Source organism: Macaca nemestrina, chromosome 6 (assembly GCF_043159975.1).
Source record: "Macaca nemestrina isolate mMacNem1 chromosome 6, mMacNem.hap1, whole genome shotgun sequence".
Lineage (NCBI taxonomy): Eukaryota > Metazoa > Chordata > Mammalia > Primates > Cercopithecidae > Macaca > Macaca nemestrina.
In genome coordinates, this window is record NC_092130.1 from 24,893,212 (window position 1) to 24,912,314 (window position 19,103).

A 19,103-nucleotide genomic window follows, 5' to 3' on the forward strand; every position below is an offset into this window, starting at 1 on the left:
ACTAGGATTCCATGTTCCCTTAAAAGGGGATTAGTATATATCATCCCATAATATGCCACTTTGACATAATAATTATTTTGAGCTGGAAGCAACTGGGCCAAATCAGACATAGAAAGAGCTCTCTGTCCTTCCCCATCTGCCTAAAAGCAGAGCATAAATTTTCCTTGTGAAACAGGTGTCCCTTCTTTCCCATATCAGAAAGAGGAGTGCCAAAATAAGTCTATATCAAGAAATATTGCTAAAGAACTCTGATCTACCATTAGTTTCCTCCATATATGTTCTACTCACCTTCCCACAATTTATTGACTCTAGAAGTCCAAACCCCTTTCCTTTGTCTAGTCTCTTCTCCACAATTTATCATCCTTTGTTAAAATTGTATATGAGACCCAGAGGGCAACTGCCTCTTTGGATTTTTCACTTCTTTTCTGTGAAGTCCTCATGTACCTAAAATTAAAAATATTAGCATCAATAAAATATGTGTTTTTTCTTGTTAATTGTTCTTTTGTGGGTTTAATTATCTGACCCCAGTTATGAAAACCTAAATGTGTGGAGAAATAGTTTTTCCTTCCTTACACCTTGTGGTTGAAACAATAGCCACAGAGATCTCATGAGGCAATTTACTCTACCTCATGGATTCTCTGAAAGAATCCTGTAGCCCTCCCAAATGATTGCTGCTATCCACAGAGTAAACTCTGATAATAAAATAAGTATTGCTTGACAATAGCAATAGTAAACCAAGATTAGAGTTTAGACATTGTTATTTACTTCCGGTCCATTTCTGTCAACTACATAAACAGGCTAAAGTTCAAAAGTCATATCAAAATCTAATTTAGGGCCATAACTTTCAAACCATTAACATCAGAAGGGACCTTGGCAATCATAACAGTCTATAGTGGTTAGAAGTATGACCTTAGAAGACAAATTCATGTTTCATGCCTACCATACATTAGCTGTGTGACTGTAGACTTCCCAGGCATCATTCTCCTCATCTGTGCAGCTTACAGTTGATAATAACTAAGATTATGCAAGTAATGCACTTAACACAATGACTACATGTTTTAAATACTCAATAAATATGAACACTGATGCTAATGGTGAAAAAGAGGAAAAGAAGAAGAAATTATCCAACTTGCTATTTTACAAATAAGAAAATTAAGGCCCAGAGAGGAGAGATAACTTGTTAGAGACAATACAGCCTATTATTGCTGAAACAGAGGACAGAGTCAAAAATCTCTTTTTCACTATAAGCCACAATTTATGGTTCTTATTATGTATCTATTTTGGCATTAGGTGCATTAAGATCAATAAAAAAAGAAATACAAAACATGGTCTTTAATGTCAAGAAATAAGATTTATCTATTGAACACTGGAAGAATATAAAATTTATGCCATGACTAACATTTATTTAATAAATATTATAGAAATTACATATGTCTGCAAAAAGTTAATGAAATTGAGAGAAAAAATTGTATACTATAATGCAAAGTTTAAAAGAAAATAACATTATGTGTAGATATGTAACAAAGGAAAAAAATTACACCAGAATAAAAGACACCAAAATAATGACAATGATTTTTTTCTCTAAGTGGTTTTCTTCTTCGTCATGCTTTTAACATATTTTCCATAATTTCTACCAATGCACATATTACTTTTTAGAATTATAAGAAAGATATATTTTGTCTCACCAAGGGAACATTACATATAGTGGGAAAAGCATCTATTCACAATAACAACTATAGCATATATAAAATATCAAGAAATACAATTTTAAAGAAGGTTATTAGACTTATATAAATAAAATGAAATAACCCATAAGACAATATTATATTGTACTACCTCCTATAAAAAATTTTCCATAAAATAAAGCTCTTCTAAACTTCATCTAGAATAATTCAAAGACTATAATAATTAGAAAAAAAAATTAAGACTAAAGAAAATACAGATAATTTTTCAGTCATCTGATTGACCAGGCTGAAATAGATGGACAACGCCCAGTGCTGGCACTTTTGGTGGACATGTACTACCTTTCTAAAGGAAAGTTTGGCAGTATGCATGAACATTTTAAGTGGGTATGCTCTCTGGCCTGTTGATTCTCAGTGTTAGTAATTTAAGGGGATAATCAGATGTGCACAGAAAAGCTTGGAGAAGCATTGTTGTGTTCAGATAGAATAAATGAACAACCTGAAAACAACTAAACATGGCCACCATTAATTAAATTACTCAGTAAATAAATCATAGTTCATTCATACGAAGGAATTTTAAGTAGCCACTAAAAACTGTATGGCTCTAAACTCATGGCATTTTGTTAAACAAAAGGGGAGATTACAAAATAACATGTGTAATATGTAACACTTATGTGAAATTACAAACACACTGAGAAATATTTGGGAAAAGGGTCATTTCACAATGTTGAGATTTTGAGTTTGGGGGTTTTTGTTTGTTTCTTATTTATACTTTTTATTGTTCATTTTTCCCAATAAGCTTGAATCATGTTCATAATCAGAAATAAACTATAAAGCTCATTTCATGTTGGAAAAAAAGTAGTACTTTAAGTGAAGAGACAGGAAAACAATAGAGTGAGTCAATGTAATCTAAGGAGAAAATATGAATCTAAATCTTTGTTTTGGTAAATTACTTCAATCTCCTCCTTTGTCAAAACTTATCAAAGAGTCCAGGGAGTTAGTAAGTTGATTTGTTTACAAATGTTCTTTTTCTTCTCTTGAAACTATAGCAATTTTAATGAGCAGGAAAATGTCCAAAAAGGAAGAAAAATGGCTATCCAACTCTGGGTAAGATATGAAGGTAACTTCTCTAGGGTCTTAAGAGAAGGGAAAATAAGAGAATCTGAACCTAAAGTGAGATTTGGAGTCAGTTTGAGAAAGAATATTCAAGCTCAGAATCCCTGGAGATCTTTAAGCAGAGCTAGACCACTACTTGTCGAAGATGTTTTACAGGAAATAGACTTATCAGAGGAGGCATTGGAATAGATGACCTCTGAGTTACATTCCAATCTAAAACTGACTCTGTTTCTCTGTAGCACTTAAAAAAAAATAGTTCTCTAAGTACTGATCTGGAAATGTGCCTATAGGAGATTCCAAGAAAATGGTGGATTGAATGCAATTCCTCTACTCTCCTTCTCAATTCAAATCATTTTATCTCATTTATATCAAAGGCTGGGACTCTAGTGGCTGAGTGCAAATTTGCAGGAGACCCAGGGAGCACACAATTTATCAGCCTTTGTTAAAATTATATATAAGCTCCAGAGTGTAACTGCTTCTTTGGGAGAATAAAAGGGAAGGCTTTCTTTGTTATGTACTGGAAAGACATATTAAGACTACTGTCAGAACAAGGAAATAAAGGTTTACTTCTCTTAAGGAAAAAGAGCGAGCGAGAGAGAGTGAAAGCCTTGGGAGAAGGATTTCAACTAAAATGTGCATCTTGGGAATGTTTGACTTACAGAGATCTGTGGACCCAGGGGACAGATAAACAGAGGCCCTAGTGTCTACCAGATCTCTCAGGCTCCTCAAAAATATTTTAACAGGTGAGTGAAGCATTCCCACCCTTCAGGCTGAGTGAGTACAGGAGACAGGAAAGCAGGGAGATGTACTCCAGGTTAACAATACCTCAGAGCAGCGTAGCAGTCAGAGACAGAAAGATCAATCAAAACAAACAAAACACAGAACCAACCTTTGATAGATGCTGGAAGAGACAGATGACAATTTGAAAAGGAAAAAAAATAAGAGCTTAGGGATATCTGTGTATACTTCCTTTACCTTCTACTTTCATTCCTCAAGAGGACTTTCCAGAAATAAAAGAAATAGTTTCCAACTAAATGATTTAGGAGATGAATTAAAGGAGAAGATGTTCAAGATCACTACTGAGACATGATTTAGTGGCCGAAAAAAATTTAGAGTATGAAGAAACACATAAAAAGATAAAAATCACAAGACAAAAAAGATGAAAATGAATTGGAAGAAGACTATGAGAGATTTAACATACAAATCAAAAGAGCTCTAGAAGATGTGTTTTTTAATTACTATGGATGCATAATAGTTGTACATATTTGTAGAGTACATGTGATATTTTGATATAAGCATACAATATGAAATGATCAAATCAGGATGATCAGGATATTCATCACTTCAAGGATTTATCATTTCTTAGTGTTAATAACATTTCAGTCCTACTCTTTTAGTTATTTTGAAGTGTACAATAAAGTATTGTTAATAATAAGATCAATTGTGCTACCAAACACTAGATCTTATTCTATTTGAGTGTATTTTTGTACACATTAGCCTTTCCCTCTTTATCCCACCTCTCCCTATTACCTTTCCCAGCCTTTGGTAACCATCATTCTACTCACTATCTTCATGAGTTCAGTTTCTTTTTTAGCTCTCACATTTGAGTGAGAACACACAATATTTGTCTTTCTGTGCCTTGCTTATTTCACGTAACATGTTATCCAGATCTATCCATGTTGCTGCAAATGACAGGATTTCATTTTTTTTTATGGCTCAATAATATTCCATTGTGGCTATGTACCACATTTTCTTTATCCCTTCATCTGTTAATGGACATACAGGTTGATTCCATATCTTGGCTATTGTGAATAGTACTGCAATAAAGATGAGTGTGCAAGTATCTCTTTGATATCCCAGTTTTCTTTCTTTTGGATATATATGCAGCAGTGGGATTGCTAGATTGTATGATAGATATAAATAGAGACAACAAGAATTCAAAAAGTTAGAGGGATGGAGTTAAATTGTAGAGTCTTTTGTTTTGTTTTTGTTTTTCTGATTTCAAGTTTATTAAAACTTTAGCAGTACAAATTATCCAGATTGCAGATTATCAAAAGATCAACTCAGTGAAATCCACATTAAAAAAAGGGGCAAACATAAAACAACCCAAAAACAATGAAAAGGAACAACATAAAGAAGATTCACTAGCAAGTCTCTCAAACTTAAAATTCAAAACAGAATGGAAATAAGTTTATATAACTCATTCATCCACTTTTGTCTTCATCTGTTTCAGGGCTTGATTCATGATCACATTTTTTATTTCTTTCATGTACACAGTCAATTTCTTGACCCTTTGATTCTTGGTTTTCTTTTTCTACTGAGGATCTGATCTTCTCATCCTCCTTATTTTTCAATGTGGAGGACTTTAATTCATTGTTCTGACTGCTTTGTTTTATTTTTGAGAAGGGACTTTGATCTATATCAGCCTTTTTTCCCCCTGCTATTATTTGAGGTTATTACGATCACGACTTTTACGGTACATTCTTTTCTCACTGTGTGAACTCTTACTTTTCTGTGTGAACTCTTACTTTCTTGGTTTCTGTATTTTTCTTGGTTTCTGTTTTTACCTTCTTCTCTCTCTGAGCTCCGTGGGTCTCTCCTCCTTCTCCTCCTATCTTTACTTCTTAATCTTCCTGGTGGTGTTCTTCTCCCTCGGCTTTGTGACCATCCTCTTCTCCCGTATTCCTGTTCTCTGTATCTATGGTACTCCTTTCTTCTGCTGCAATCTCTGTCATGGCTTCTTGATCTCATTCTTCTTTTTCTGTCCCTACTTCTGCTTTGCTCTCCTGTTCTGCTATTATAACTGTGTTTATGTTGAGTTACATCACATTCTCTACTCCTGGATTGTGTATATCTATCCTTTTCCTTAGTTTTACTATGATCATGCTCATTACTCTTTGATTCTAACTGTTTAGACTTCTCTTTACTTCTACCCCTTTCCTGATCTTTTCCTTTAGAATCAGGCTGCTTTACTTTTTTTTAACATTCTTATGATCCCTTCCTTTGCTCCTTGATCTCATCCTCTTTTCCTCATGTCTATTATGTTTTGAATATCCTTCTTTACTCTTTGATTTCTCTTTGCTCTTACTCTTAATTTTAGATTTGTCCCTTTACTTTGTTTGTATTATATTTATCATCTTTTTCTGAATTTCTTCTGATGTCTCTCTTTGCTGTTAGATTTACAGTCTGTAACTTTATTTTCCTTTCTATTTTTTCTGTTTGGACTCTCAAATACATTCCTGTGGTTAGTTATTTTTCTCTCTTTTACTCTAACTGGACTTCTCTGATTTTCTTTTATTTCACTCAGCTTACTCTTACCCCCTTTGATCCATCTTTCACCACTTGACACCCTCATTCTTTGAGCTCTCTGCATCTCTTGCCTCCAATGTGCAGGAGTCTCACTAAGGCTGAAACAGTCCCTTGATCTGGATCTGGAAGAGTTTGATAACACCTTGATCCTCTTCCTTTAATTTTCCTGCCAGATCTAGTAACTAAAAGTCATCTCTGGTATGAAGCAGGCTGGGAGTTAGATGGATTACATTCTCTTTCTCTTTCTCCCTCTCTGGCTTTTCCTTTCCATTTCATCAGCTTTAGGAGGGCTTTTTCTCATAGGAATCTATTTTCAGGTACTCTCTCTTCTGGACAGACAGTAGACTGGGGTTGTGCTTTAAGATTTTCAGCTTCACTCTCACTAGATGCACTCTTCTTGCTTTTCTTTCACTTCTTCTTTTCCTTCTTGTGTTTTTGGGATTTTTTCCGATTTTTTTTTTTTCCTTTTCTTTGATTTCTCTTCAGAAGCACTTTCGGAATCACAGGAATCAGGTGAGAACTGAGAATCACTTGAGCTATCTTGGTCACTAGATGAGGAGGAGGAAGATGATGATGATTTATACCTTTTCTTTTCTTATTTCTTAACTTTAGATTTGGGAATCACCTCTCCACAACTAAGTATCTGTACCTCTGTAAATGCTTTGCTAGCGGCATCCGTCTTGTGGTTTTCTCTCTCTTACAACTTCTTGGCTAGAGATTACTTGTCCAAAAACAACATGACACCCATCTAAATGAGAAGTTGGTTTCATTGTTACGAAGAACTGTAAACCATTTGTATCCTTCCTTCTGTTGGCCGTTGACAAGAGAAATTCTTTGTTGTTTTTGACAGCAAAATTCTTGTCTTCAAAAAATCCTTCTTAGGTAGATTCCCCTCCTCATCCATTTCCTTCACTGAAGTCACCACCTTAAACCATAAAGTCCTTGACAACTCTGTGAAAGAGACAACTCTTACAATGTAATGGCTCTGAGTTGATTTCTCTGTCCCCTTTTCACCTGTACAAAGACAACTAAACTTCTCACTTGTTTTGGGGCACACATCAGAAAATAATTCAAAGACAACTCTTCCAGCAGGTTGTTAATGACAATGTCAAAAAAAAAAAATCGAGGACATTGAAACTTTATTCCCATGGCTCCAATACTTAATCTTCAAATGAAGAAAAGACCAAAAAAAACCAAGGACAACCGATCCCTTTTCTCCTGTGCCGGTAGAGTTTCCTCTTCTTTGGTCCAGTCCTTTAAACCGTTTCATATCTACCCCTGCCAGAAAAGGAGCTAAAGCCTGCTAACTGCCTCCCTCCCTGACAGTTCAGTCCTAATTGTTGAGGTGTTTTTTGTTTTTTGTTTAGTTTTCTCTTTATTTGCTTGTTTTTCTATTCTTTGTAATCAGAGTGGTCATCAGTTTAAAACAATTGATTGTAAGATGTTATTTGCAAGCCTCACATTAACCACAAAACAAAACCATGTAATACACACAAAATAAAAAGCAAGAAATTAAAACATACTGTCAGAAAAAAATTACTTTTATACAAAGGAAGTCAGGAGAAAAGGATAAAAGAAAGAGAGGATCAACGAAACAACCAGAAAGCAAATAAAATGGCAGTGGCAAGTCCTTGATTATCAATAATAACACTGAATAGAAATGGGGTAAATTATAAATTAATCAAAAGACATGAAGAGGCTGAATAAGTTACACACACACACACAAGACCCGACTATATGCTACCTACAGGAAATTTACTTCATGTATTAAAACAGAGATGGGCTAAAAATAAAGAAATAGAAAAAGACAATTCAGGCAAATGGAAACCGAAAAAAGCAGTATATCTACTTATCAGACAAAGTAGATTTGAAGACAAAAACTGTAAAAAGAGATAAGGTCCTTATATAAAGGGGTCAGTTCATCAAAAGGGATTTAACAATTGTAAGTACATATGTGGAAAATATTTGCATTTGAAATACAAATAAAAGGAGTCTCAGAAAAGGAAGAAAGGTAAAAATTTAAAAATTTTTAAAAAGACTGAAAATCTATAACTTTAATGAATTTCTAATCAAAATTTAAACAGGGTTTCCATAGAAATAGAAAAATGGATTTTAAAATTTATACAGAAATGCAAACACTTTGGAATAATTAATGAAAATTCTAAATAAATGATGAAGACTACTCAAATGAGAACAACCAAAGTGTATTCATTTGGAGCTTGCTATAGTAAGAGAGGCAGCCACTACCACTTGTTTTTGGCAGAAATACAAAGCAGGCAAGGCAGTTGAAATAGCTATAACCATTATAATAGCTAAAATTAAAAAGCCTGAAAATAGCATGCATTGGTGAGGATGTAGAACAAATAGAACTCTTATAACACAGCTGGTAGGAATGTAAAATAGTACAACCACTTGGATATCAGTTTGGTAGTCTCCTAAAAGTTAAACTTAAACTTACTGTACTGCCCAACCATTCTACCTCTAAATAGTTAACAGAATTAAAAATATATTTACACAAAACATCATACATAAATGTTCATAGCCAATTTATTTGCAATTGCTAATCATTAGAGATAATTAAAATGTCTCTCAACAGATGCATAGTGTGAAAGGAAAATAAATCTTGGGGCCCCAAAATCACTAAGCTAAAGGGAAAAGTCAAGATGGGAACTGCAGAAGGCAAACCTGCCTTCCCATTCTATTTAATCACCCTTCTGCTCACTGAGATCAATGTATATCTGATTGCCTCCTTTGGATAGGCTAATCAGAAACTCAAAGAATGCAACCATTTGTCTCTCACCTACCTGTGACCTGGAAGCCCATCCCTGCTTCCAGTTGTCCTGTCTTTCCAGACCGACCCAGTGTTCATCTTGCATATGATGATTGACTTCTCATGTTTCCCTAAAATGCATAAAACCAAGCTGTGCTCTGACCATCTTGGACACATGTTGTTAGGACCTCCTGAGGCTAAGTTGCAGGCACACATCATCAACCTTGGCAAAATAAACTTTCTAAATTAACTGAGACCTGTCTCAGATATTCAGGGTTCACAATAGATAAACAAAATGGGATATTTTCATCCAATAGAACATTCTTCATTAAACAAAACAATCCACACAGATAACAAACAAATTCTGAATTAAAGGATCTGAATTAAAGAATTTACATGGCACATACTCTAAAACTGACCACATAACTGGACATAAAACCATTCTCAGCAAATGCAAAAGAACTGAAATCATACCAAACACTCTCAGGTCACAACACAATAAAAATAGAAGTCAAGACAAAAAAATCACTCAAAACCATGCAATTCCATGGAAATTAAACATGTTCCTGAAAGACTTTTGGGTAAATAATGAAGTTAAGGCAGAAATCACAAAGTTCTTTGAAAATAATGAAACAAAGATACAACATACCAGAATCTCTGGGACACAGCTAAGATGGTGTTAAGAGGGAAATCATAGCACTAAATGCCCACATCAAAAAGTTAGAAAGATCTCAAATTAACCTCAAATTAACAACCTAACTTCACAACTGAAAGAATTAGAAAAGCAAGAACAAATCAACCCCAAAGCTAGCAGAAGATGAAAAAGAACAAAAATCAGAACTGAACTGAAAGAAATCGAGACACAAAAAGTCATTCAAAAGATCAACAAATCTAGGAGTTGGATTTTTCTGAAGAAATGAATAAAATACACATACAAAATGAACTTCTAATTTACAATTACAAGGTAAAGATAGAACAGAGGGGGGAAGAAAGAAAAACAAATTCTGCAAGAAAAAGTAGGTGACTTTATACACAATCTCATGGGAAAGCAGATTCCTTTATCTAAAACTAGAAAATAAAGTGTTCTAAAAACCATTTCTAGCCATATAAAAGTTCAAACATTTATAGCAAAAGACATAATCTTAGTCCATTCAGGCTGCTATAACAGAATACCAGAGATTGGGTGCTTTATAAACAACAGAAATTTATTTCATACAGTTCTGGAGGCTGGGAAGACCAAGATCATGGCACTGGCAGATTTGGTGTTTGGTAAAGGCCCATGTCCTAGTTCACAGAGGGTCATGTTTTCACTGTGTAATCACATGGTGGAAGGGGTGAACAAGCTCTCTGGGGCCTCTTTTATAAGGGCACAAATCCCATACTTAATGGGACTTGATACATTCCCAAAGGGCCCATCTTCAAATATCACCACCTTAGAGATCTGGTTTCAACCTAGGAATCTGGAGGGATGCAAACATTCAGTCCATAGCAAACACTATAATCAAATTCCAATGCTGAAAAGTGAAAATGGGTGCCTGCAATGTATTTTTAATCTCTTTTACATTGACAAGAAGGAAAATTTCCAAGAGAAAAGTATATGAGATTGTGAATAGGAATTCACAAAAGGACAAATCCAAGTAGCCAATAGAATATAGAAAAAGGCTTAAAATCTGCACCAGTCAGGAACATGTGAACAACTAATCCAACAATGAGTTATGATTTTATAAACATTATACTGGCAAAAGACCAATAACAGTTCTTACTAGTAGAGACTTGGGAAGGAAATGTTTATTCTTGCACACTTCTGGTAAAATGTAAATTATTCCTGTTTCTGGAATACATTCTAGAAACATTTATTACAATTAAAAATATATACACTCTTGACTCAGTAATTCTACTCTTGGGAATTTGTTCCATAAAAATAATAGTTTCACTACATAAAGATATATTTTTAATGATGTTTGATGCAACATTGTTTGAAGTGGGGGGGAAAAGGAAGATAAAACAAACACCGAACAAAAAAAATCCACCAATTGAAGAAAGGTTGACAAAATTGTAACCATTCACACCATAAAATAGTATGCTGCCATGATAAGTAATCAGTTAGAACTTCAACAAGATTTCACTGATGAAAACGAGATCCAGAAAAGTCTGCGTGTCAGTTGAGAATGTGTTTGATTGTAAAGAAAAGAAAACTCACTGATCATGGTTTAAGCAAATTGGGGTTTATTTTGGAAATCCAAAGGTCAGCAGTTGCTGGTATTAATTCAGCCACTGAAGATGCTATCAGGCACTCAGCCTGGTATTTCCATCATGCCACCATTAACATTATAGTTTTTATCCTCACATGTGTCCCATCAAGGTCCAAAGATTATATTGTCATTTCGGGTTTTATTTCCACTTTCCAAAAAGGATCAAGGGACAACAACAACAACAACAACAACAGTCAAATTTATCCCATTTATTAAGAAAGAAAACTTTCCTAAAAATCCTTGCAACAGATTTCCTCTTGGGTATAGTTGACCAGCTCAGGGACATTTGCCTATCCTACCCCTCAGCACCAAAGATGTTTGCTGTGACTTCAAATGTTAAGCTTTCCAGCCTCTATTAGTAAAGGAAGGGTCAGGAAAAGATATTTTATAATTTGCATATATTGTAAAAATATATTTGTATACTATAATCTTATTTTTATAAATCAATGACAAAATTCTATGAATATGCATATGTATTTTTATCTATGATTATATGAGCTTGAAGGAAAATATAGACATATACACACTAAGCCTTTATGTGGATTTCCTCAAGATAGGTAATATGGATAGAGAAGGCATGAAGAGAGAAAGCAAGCCAAAAAAAATTGTTAACTACGATGTGATCTTATGCATGCATTTAAATAAGATATATATATAAATATTTATACATATTTAAAAAATGTTTCCAATGTATCTTTAAAGATAGTAATTTACATCACAGTATGCATAATGAGGAATATTTCATTTGTTATAAAATACATAAACTTATATGTGCCTGGAAAAATAATATCCAACATTCATTGAGCTCTTACTTTGTGCCATACATATTTATACAAATGACTTACCTATTTTAATCCTCTCAACAATGCTATAAGCAACTGGTGTTATCCCCACTTCACAGATATGAAAACTAAGGCTTAAAGGAGTTCAGTGGCTCACCCAAATAACACAACAGGTGAGTCAAAGAACATACATAATATTAACATCGCTCACCTCTGGAAGTGGAATAAGGATAGGTTTGGGGAAAGAGGAAGAGAGGTATACACTTTTCCCTTTATTTATATAGAACATTCTCACAATTTTTTGATGAGTTTGTGTTTTAAAACAAGTTGAGATTTTTTAAAAAATTGCAGCCAATTTTATCCCATTTATTAGGACCTACACTTAACCATAGAAGTGAGGAAAGTTTATTTCCTTTTCTATACCGTTTCTATATTTAAATTTATTTTCTCCACTTACTTCCCTATATCATTTTTTCTTTACTTTTATTTCTGCCTCCTAATAAAATTGTTTAGTCTCCTCAATATTTCTCCAATTCTCATCTTCAAAGTAAGATAAATTATATTTCCCATTCCCTCACACGCACAGAAAGAAATCCTAGGGAGAAGAACAGACACCAAGCTCTCTTCTCAAGCTTACAGAGGATTACACATGTCAGAGAAATTCATTTTGATGTAAAACAGATCCGAATGCAAACTCCAGAGAACTGAACTGTCAAGCATTATTTGAGGAGGGTGATCAGGCAATGTGTCTGGGGTCCCATCAGATAGAATTCATTGTCATACATGGTAAGAAGGAAACAGAACTAAGGTAGAGAATGTGGATACCCTCAAAGTCCCTATATTAAACAGAGATTGGAATGCTACACTCCAGTGTCAAATCCCACAACAGTTCGGAGAAACATTTCAACTCAGAGAGAGAAAATCTCTTCAGCCTCTTAAGTCACTAGATCCCTGCCTCTGCTTAGCTCCTGACTTTGAGCATGTTCCAAGCTTCTGTTGGAAATTGCAATGGGGAGTGGATTAAGCACAGCTGGGCTTTCACACTTAAACCTTGAGCATTAACGGTTCAGCAAGGCAAGGTTTTCCCATTAGAACTACTGCACTTCCAAGTCCAAACTATTGATAAGCTCCCAAGTTTAGTCCATCTGTAAGAAATATGCAAGCATGTTGCCCATAAACTAGAGCACACATCTTAAAGTGGAATCAGAGTCAAGGAAAACAGCCAAGTGGAAACTGCCTTGACTAAACAAATAGTATTTCTCACACATTGCTGAGGTAAAAAGAATAAAAGTTTTCTCAACACTAACTTATCACATACAGTAACAATTGAACATTTAAGGGATGGGAGAGATCACCATTAAATGAAACTCTTTTTTAAACAGACTCCAAACACACACACACACTCACACACACGTTAATATTCTCCTCTTAATAAAATAATATCTAGAATGCATTTTCAAAAAGTTTGATAATTTAGCTTCAATTCATTATTATTATAATAAATGCATAGAGATATTCTTATTCATAGTGGTGTCAGTTTTAAAAATCTTACTATTTTTAGAACTTGTTCAAAGATGCTGAGTGAGATTTCATCCTAGCTTGGAACATCTAGGGGTTCATATTTTCCTTCATAGCTTTTACCTTGAAATGTACCTGAATTCTCAAAAGACCACAAGAAGTGAGATTTAGAAAACGGGAAACATTCCATAAAAGTATTACTAAAATAATCTAAAATTATGTTTCACTAGCGTAAAGGGAAATCCACTAAGACTCTCCTAGAGGCCAACATTTCTCCATTGTTACTAACATTTTCTAGGAATAACTTTTAATAATTTAGGTTCCCTGTGAGTGGTCTTTTCATGGGATAAGGGAAGGGAAGGCATTGAACACTGAAAAGAGAGGTAAATGAACTCAAAGACAAGCACAATAAACATGTGCTGATAAAGAGAAGGAATTTTTCCTTTTTAGAAGAAAAATAACAGTAGGAAAATAACAATAATAATAGAAATTAGAAATTAAATTGAATAGACAAAGCTTGCCAATATTTAGTTACCCACCATGGGCTAGTTATGACACCAAGTGTTTTCCTTGTAAACCTCACATGAACACTTTTATTGCTTCCATTTGGAATATGAGAAAACTGGGTCTGAGGGAGGAGCTTGCCCTTGGTCACATAGCTAGAAAGTAGCATAGGTGAAATAAAATACCTATCCTGTCTGATTCTAAAGCCTTGCTTTGAATCACCTGAGAGAAAGAGATGCTGCTTAATATTAGCTACAGAGATAAACAGGGTAGAAAATAGTTGTACAACATATGTGCAAGAGAAGGAGAGGAAAGTTGAAAGCTGAGGAAGGAGGATTAAGGGAGAAGAGGAGAGGGGAAGAGAAGGGAAAAGAGGGAGAGAACAAAATGGGGTTTCCTTGGAGGGCCCTAGGAAGTCACCCAGGGATGATAGGGACTACATTGTTTTTCAAGCTAGATTTTCCTGTTTGTACCCCTCAACTACCAAACTGATTCAAAGCTCTCTTCTTACCTTATACACTTCTGAATCTTATACCACAGATAATTCAGAATCTTTGCTAATGAACCAAAACTGGAGAAGAAGCCAAGCTGTGAGATTCAAGCTCCAGATATCCAAAGGTGGATTGATATTCAGTTGTTGCTAATTAAACTTAACCTAGGAGATATATCTCCAGAACCTAGCTCAAAGTTTGTAGAACCATGACCATAGAGGGCTGTAATTTCACGATGACCTATTCTGTCAATTCTACCTAAAAAAAATAGGGCACTAAGCCACTGTATCCTCATCATCCCATTGGAAACGTAACAGAGAAGCTGCGCTTATAGGACCAAGCAACATAAAATCTATGGGGCCAAGACTTTCTGTAGCATAGTAGCCAGATCAGTTGTGTGTTTCTTTGTTTTGTTTGCAAGCAGTAAAACTGGCTCTGGCTAACTGAAGCAAAGCAGCTTTAGTGGTAGGATATAGGATCATTTGAAAACTTAAAAAATCTCTAAAGAGCCAATCTTAGGGGGAAAAAAGAAACAGAGATCCAAGCAGCAGGAACTAATCAACAATTAAGGTGACAACACTACAAAGAATCAGCTGCCATCATCTTTTCATCCTGGCATCACTGAACTCTATAATATTTGAAGTCCTCAAAATGAGAAGTGAGTTAGCCTTATTTGGTTCTCTTACTGATCTCTTGGCTAGGGCAACTTAATTGACAGTTCCATCAATAATATGAACACTGGGGAAGAGACAGTTATACAAAGGAAAACTGGGGACAGAGTTCTCAAAAGGGGGGTGAGGTGAGAAACCAGTGTTTTAAGTACAGGGAAAAAAATCCACTCCAGTATCCCAGTGCTTTGATTTCCCTTAGGGATCTGGATTCTCTCATTCATTCATGTGCATGTATGTGCATGTATGTTCTTTCTCTCTGTCTCTCTTCCTCTCTCTCTCTCTCTCTCTCTCTCTCTCTCTCTCTCTCAAGACAGGGGTTGAGCAAGAAGTGATAAAGAAAGGAACATGCAGAAAGAGGGATGACTTTCAAAAATATCCAAGGCAACTATTCTGGATGAAAATAATGAGCTTGTGGCATTTTTTTTTTTAGGTTTTTCAGCCCTTTTTGGTAGAGCAGTTTTAGGTACACAACAAAATTAATAAGGATTAATAAGGAGGGACAGATATTTCCTATATAACATCTGCCCTAGCACATGCATAGCCTCCCCCATTATCAACATCAGCCACCAGAATGGTACATTTGTGAGCCAGTATTATACTGACACATCAATATCACTCAAAGTCCATGGTTTACCTTAGGGTTCACTCTGTGTTGTGCATTCTATGAGTTTGGACAACTATACAATGACATGTAGCCATCACTACAGTATCATATAGAATACTGTCATTTTAAAAATCTTCTATGCTCTCCCTACTTAACCCTCACAACCACTGACCATTTTACTATCTGCATAGTTTTGCCTTTAAAGAATGTCATATAGCTGCAATCATACAGTACGTAATATTTTCAGGTTGGCTTATTTCATTTAGTAATACCCTTTGAAGTTTCCTTCTTATCTTTTCATGGCTTGATAGCTCATTTCTTTTTAGCATTGAGTAATACTCTATTGTCTGGATATACCACAGTTAATTTATCCATTCAACTATTGAAGGACATTTTAGCTGCTCCTGGGTTTTGGCAATTATGAATAAAACTGCTACAAGTATCTATGTGAAGGACATAAGTTTTGTGTGGACATAAGCTTTCAACTCATGAGTAAATATAGAGGCAGTCAATTGCCAGCTTGTATAAGCGTATGTTAGTTTTCTAAGAGACTGCCAAAATGTCTTCTAATGTGGCTGTAACACTTTCCTATCAGCAATGTATAAGAGTTCCTGTTGCTCCGTAGCCTTGTCAGCATTTGGTGTTGTCAGTGTCCCACATATTGGCCATTCTAGTAAGTGTATAGCAGTATCTCATTGTTTTAATTTGCATTTTCCTGCTGACATATGATGTAGAGCATCTTTTCACATGTTATTTGTTATTTGTATATATTTTTAGATGAAGAGTCTGTGATGGTCTTTGGCCCATTCAGACAATTTTAAAAGACTTTTTGAAATGGTATAATAATGACAGAAATGTTTATTTTTGACACCTTAAAATAGCTGTTTTAAGAAAATGAATTTTGATGAATATGAAGCCCTTTAGTCTGCTGGCACCTTGACATGCAAATCTGGGAGAAGTTATAGAGAGCATGGAGTTTGTAATAGAAGACAGTTTGAAGAGCTGTGGAATGAGAATGTGCAATTGGAAATCAAAAAGTATATTTTGTTAGCAGCAAACCCTGGACTGCTCAAGACATGTACACTGAGACTGCCCTTTAGAGAAAGCCGTTTATGGTCTATGTGCCAAAACAAAGTGAGAGAGGTGATAACAAAGCAAAACAAGATAGAAAAGTGAAATAGTAGAACACACAGATCCAGAGCAGTCTATACGGAAGCATGGGAAACAGGATTAACAGAATAACTGCCTTGACAGCTACTGGTCTTTCAAGTCCAGTTCATGTCCCTCTGGAAGAATGGCGAAATTTCCAGGCCTTGGGGAAAAGATATACCCATGATAAATCCTTCTATAATTGAGCCAGATGGATCGGTTTCTGGTTTACTGCTATTAAAACAATTCCAGTATAAGACAAATACCCTTAGTCAATTTTGCAGCAAAAGTTCATGTCCTGGCCAGGAATCCCAGGAGGCTGGATGCCTGCCAAGATGGGTCATTTGACACAAAGGAAGGAGAGACCTGCAAAGGAACCCTGCTATGGCAGCTTTAGCATCAGGAACTGTGGGGATGAAGATATGAGCATTTGCCAACTCGGGCAAATAATAATTATAAACAGAGATCTGAAACTTGCAGTTCTGGCAGGCATTCCATTACTAGCCTCACAGTCTGTGTTGGGTGAATTGTGACACTCCTACCAGCCTCCCTCCGATTGTGAGCAACCGAGTGATGAGGATACTTGTCACTACTTTTCACAGCTCCTGAGTGGTGAGCGATTACTGTGATTAACAAGGACACTGGGTTCATTCGCATGATTAACTTGCAGCTTTGGACAGTGAGGAATTATGGTGATTAGCGATTCAGAGTGATTAAAAGTTCATTGGCTAAGGCAAAACCTCAGCTAATAGGGAAAAAGTGATGGAGAGGGGCATGCCCACTGCATGGGGAGTGGATGCTGATATAGAGCCACTAACATGAGAAGCAGAGGACAGACATCAATTGTCATTAATTTGGTTGCATCCACAATGACCCATAATAAACTGACCTTCCCTGACAGAGAGAAAAGGGAAGAGAAAGCAATTATTAACAAAAGAGTATTTTTTAGTTTGGGGGGAGGAGGGATTAAAATCCTCTTTATCCTGAGAAAATAAGATTAACTTTAAAACATTTCCATTAACTCTATTTTGGCCAGATTCAAGGATAGTTGAGTCTAAGAAATGCAGGTATATGAAACTGAAAAACTGAACTGAAAAGACTTGGCATAGTGGTTAGTAACCTAGGCTCTGGGATCAGATACATCAAGGTTAATTATCTTCTACTTACCAGCTGTGACCTTGTGAAGTTCACTCAGTCTGAAAAACATCAGTAACTCTAAACACTGAATTGCTAAAAGACTCAGTGAGAAAAATATTTAGAAATGTGCCTAGCATACAACCCTCAAGAAATATTATTTTTAGGAACCACAAAAACAATCTAGAAATCATTTTGTCATTCATTGCAAATCCAAGGGATTCATATACTTTTATGTGCCCATTGAAGTCTGTATCACTTAGGCATACTTATCAAATTTACAGTTGATATGATACTGTGAAAAATATTCAATTGAAATGGATAACAAAATTGAGATCTCAAATGTTCTTAATTATCTGAGATAATAATCCAACTCTAACATAATGAAAATTGAATTCTGTAACTTATTTCACATCAGTCATCATACTCAGTACTGGGCATATAAAGATGATTAAGAAGGGGGCCATGCTCTCAAAATGCTCAAGGTTCAGTTGGAGAGTGTCTTAGTCCATCTGCATTGCTATAAAGGAATACCTGGGGCTAGATAATCTATAATGAAAATAGGTTTATTTGGCTCACAGTTCCACAGGCTGTATAAGAAACATTGCGCCAGCATCTGCTTCTGATGAGGGCCTCAGGCTGCTTCCATTCGTAGTGGAAGGCAAGCCAGTATGTGCAGTGAGAAAGGAAATGAGAGAGAGAGAGGGAGGAGGTGCTATGCTCTTTTTAATAACCAGCTATTTGGGGAATGAACAGAGGTGGAACTCACTCATTATTATGAGGATGTTACCAAGCCATTCATGAGGGATCCACCTACATGACCCAAACACTTCCCATTAGGCCCCAACTTCAATACTGGGGATCAAATGTCAATGTGATATTTTGAGATGTCAAACAAACCATACTCAAACTATAGCAGAGAGAGATGCACACACCAACAAAGGCAATCCCCTTGTATAAGCATAGTCACAAGGCCATTCCAGAGAAAGGAGTATGTAATCTTCTACAGGATGGGAGGAAGAGAGAAATCGAGGGAGTTTTATCTCATCTGAATTTCAGGCAGAGAAAATACAATATGCAAAGAAATGAAACGTTAAATGACATGTCATATTTGAGAGACT

At 35.5% G+C, this 19,103-nt stretch overlaps 1 long non-coding RNA gene and 1 pseudogene across 4 annotated transcripts in view; one reads left to right on the plus strand and one right to left on the minus strand.

Annotated features, from left to right (window-relative positions):
* The window catches only part of LOC139363726 (uncharacterized), a 149,238-nt gene that overhangs the window by 121,928 nt on the left and 8,207 nt on the right, over positions 1-19,103 (plus strand). The window lies entirely within an intron of this gene.
* Positions 5,003-8,062, minus strand: LOC105482386 (peptidyl-prolyl cis-trans isomerase G pseudogene; annotated as a pseudogene).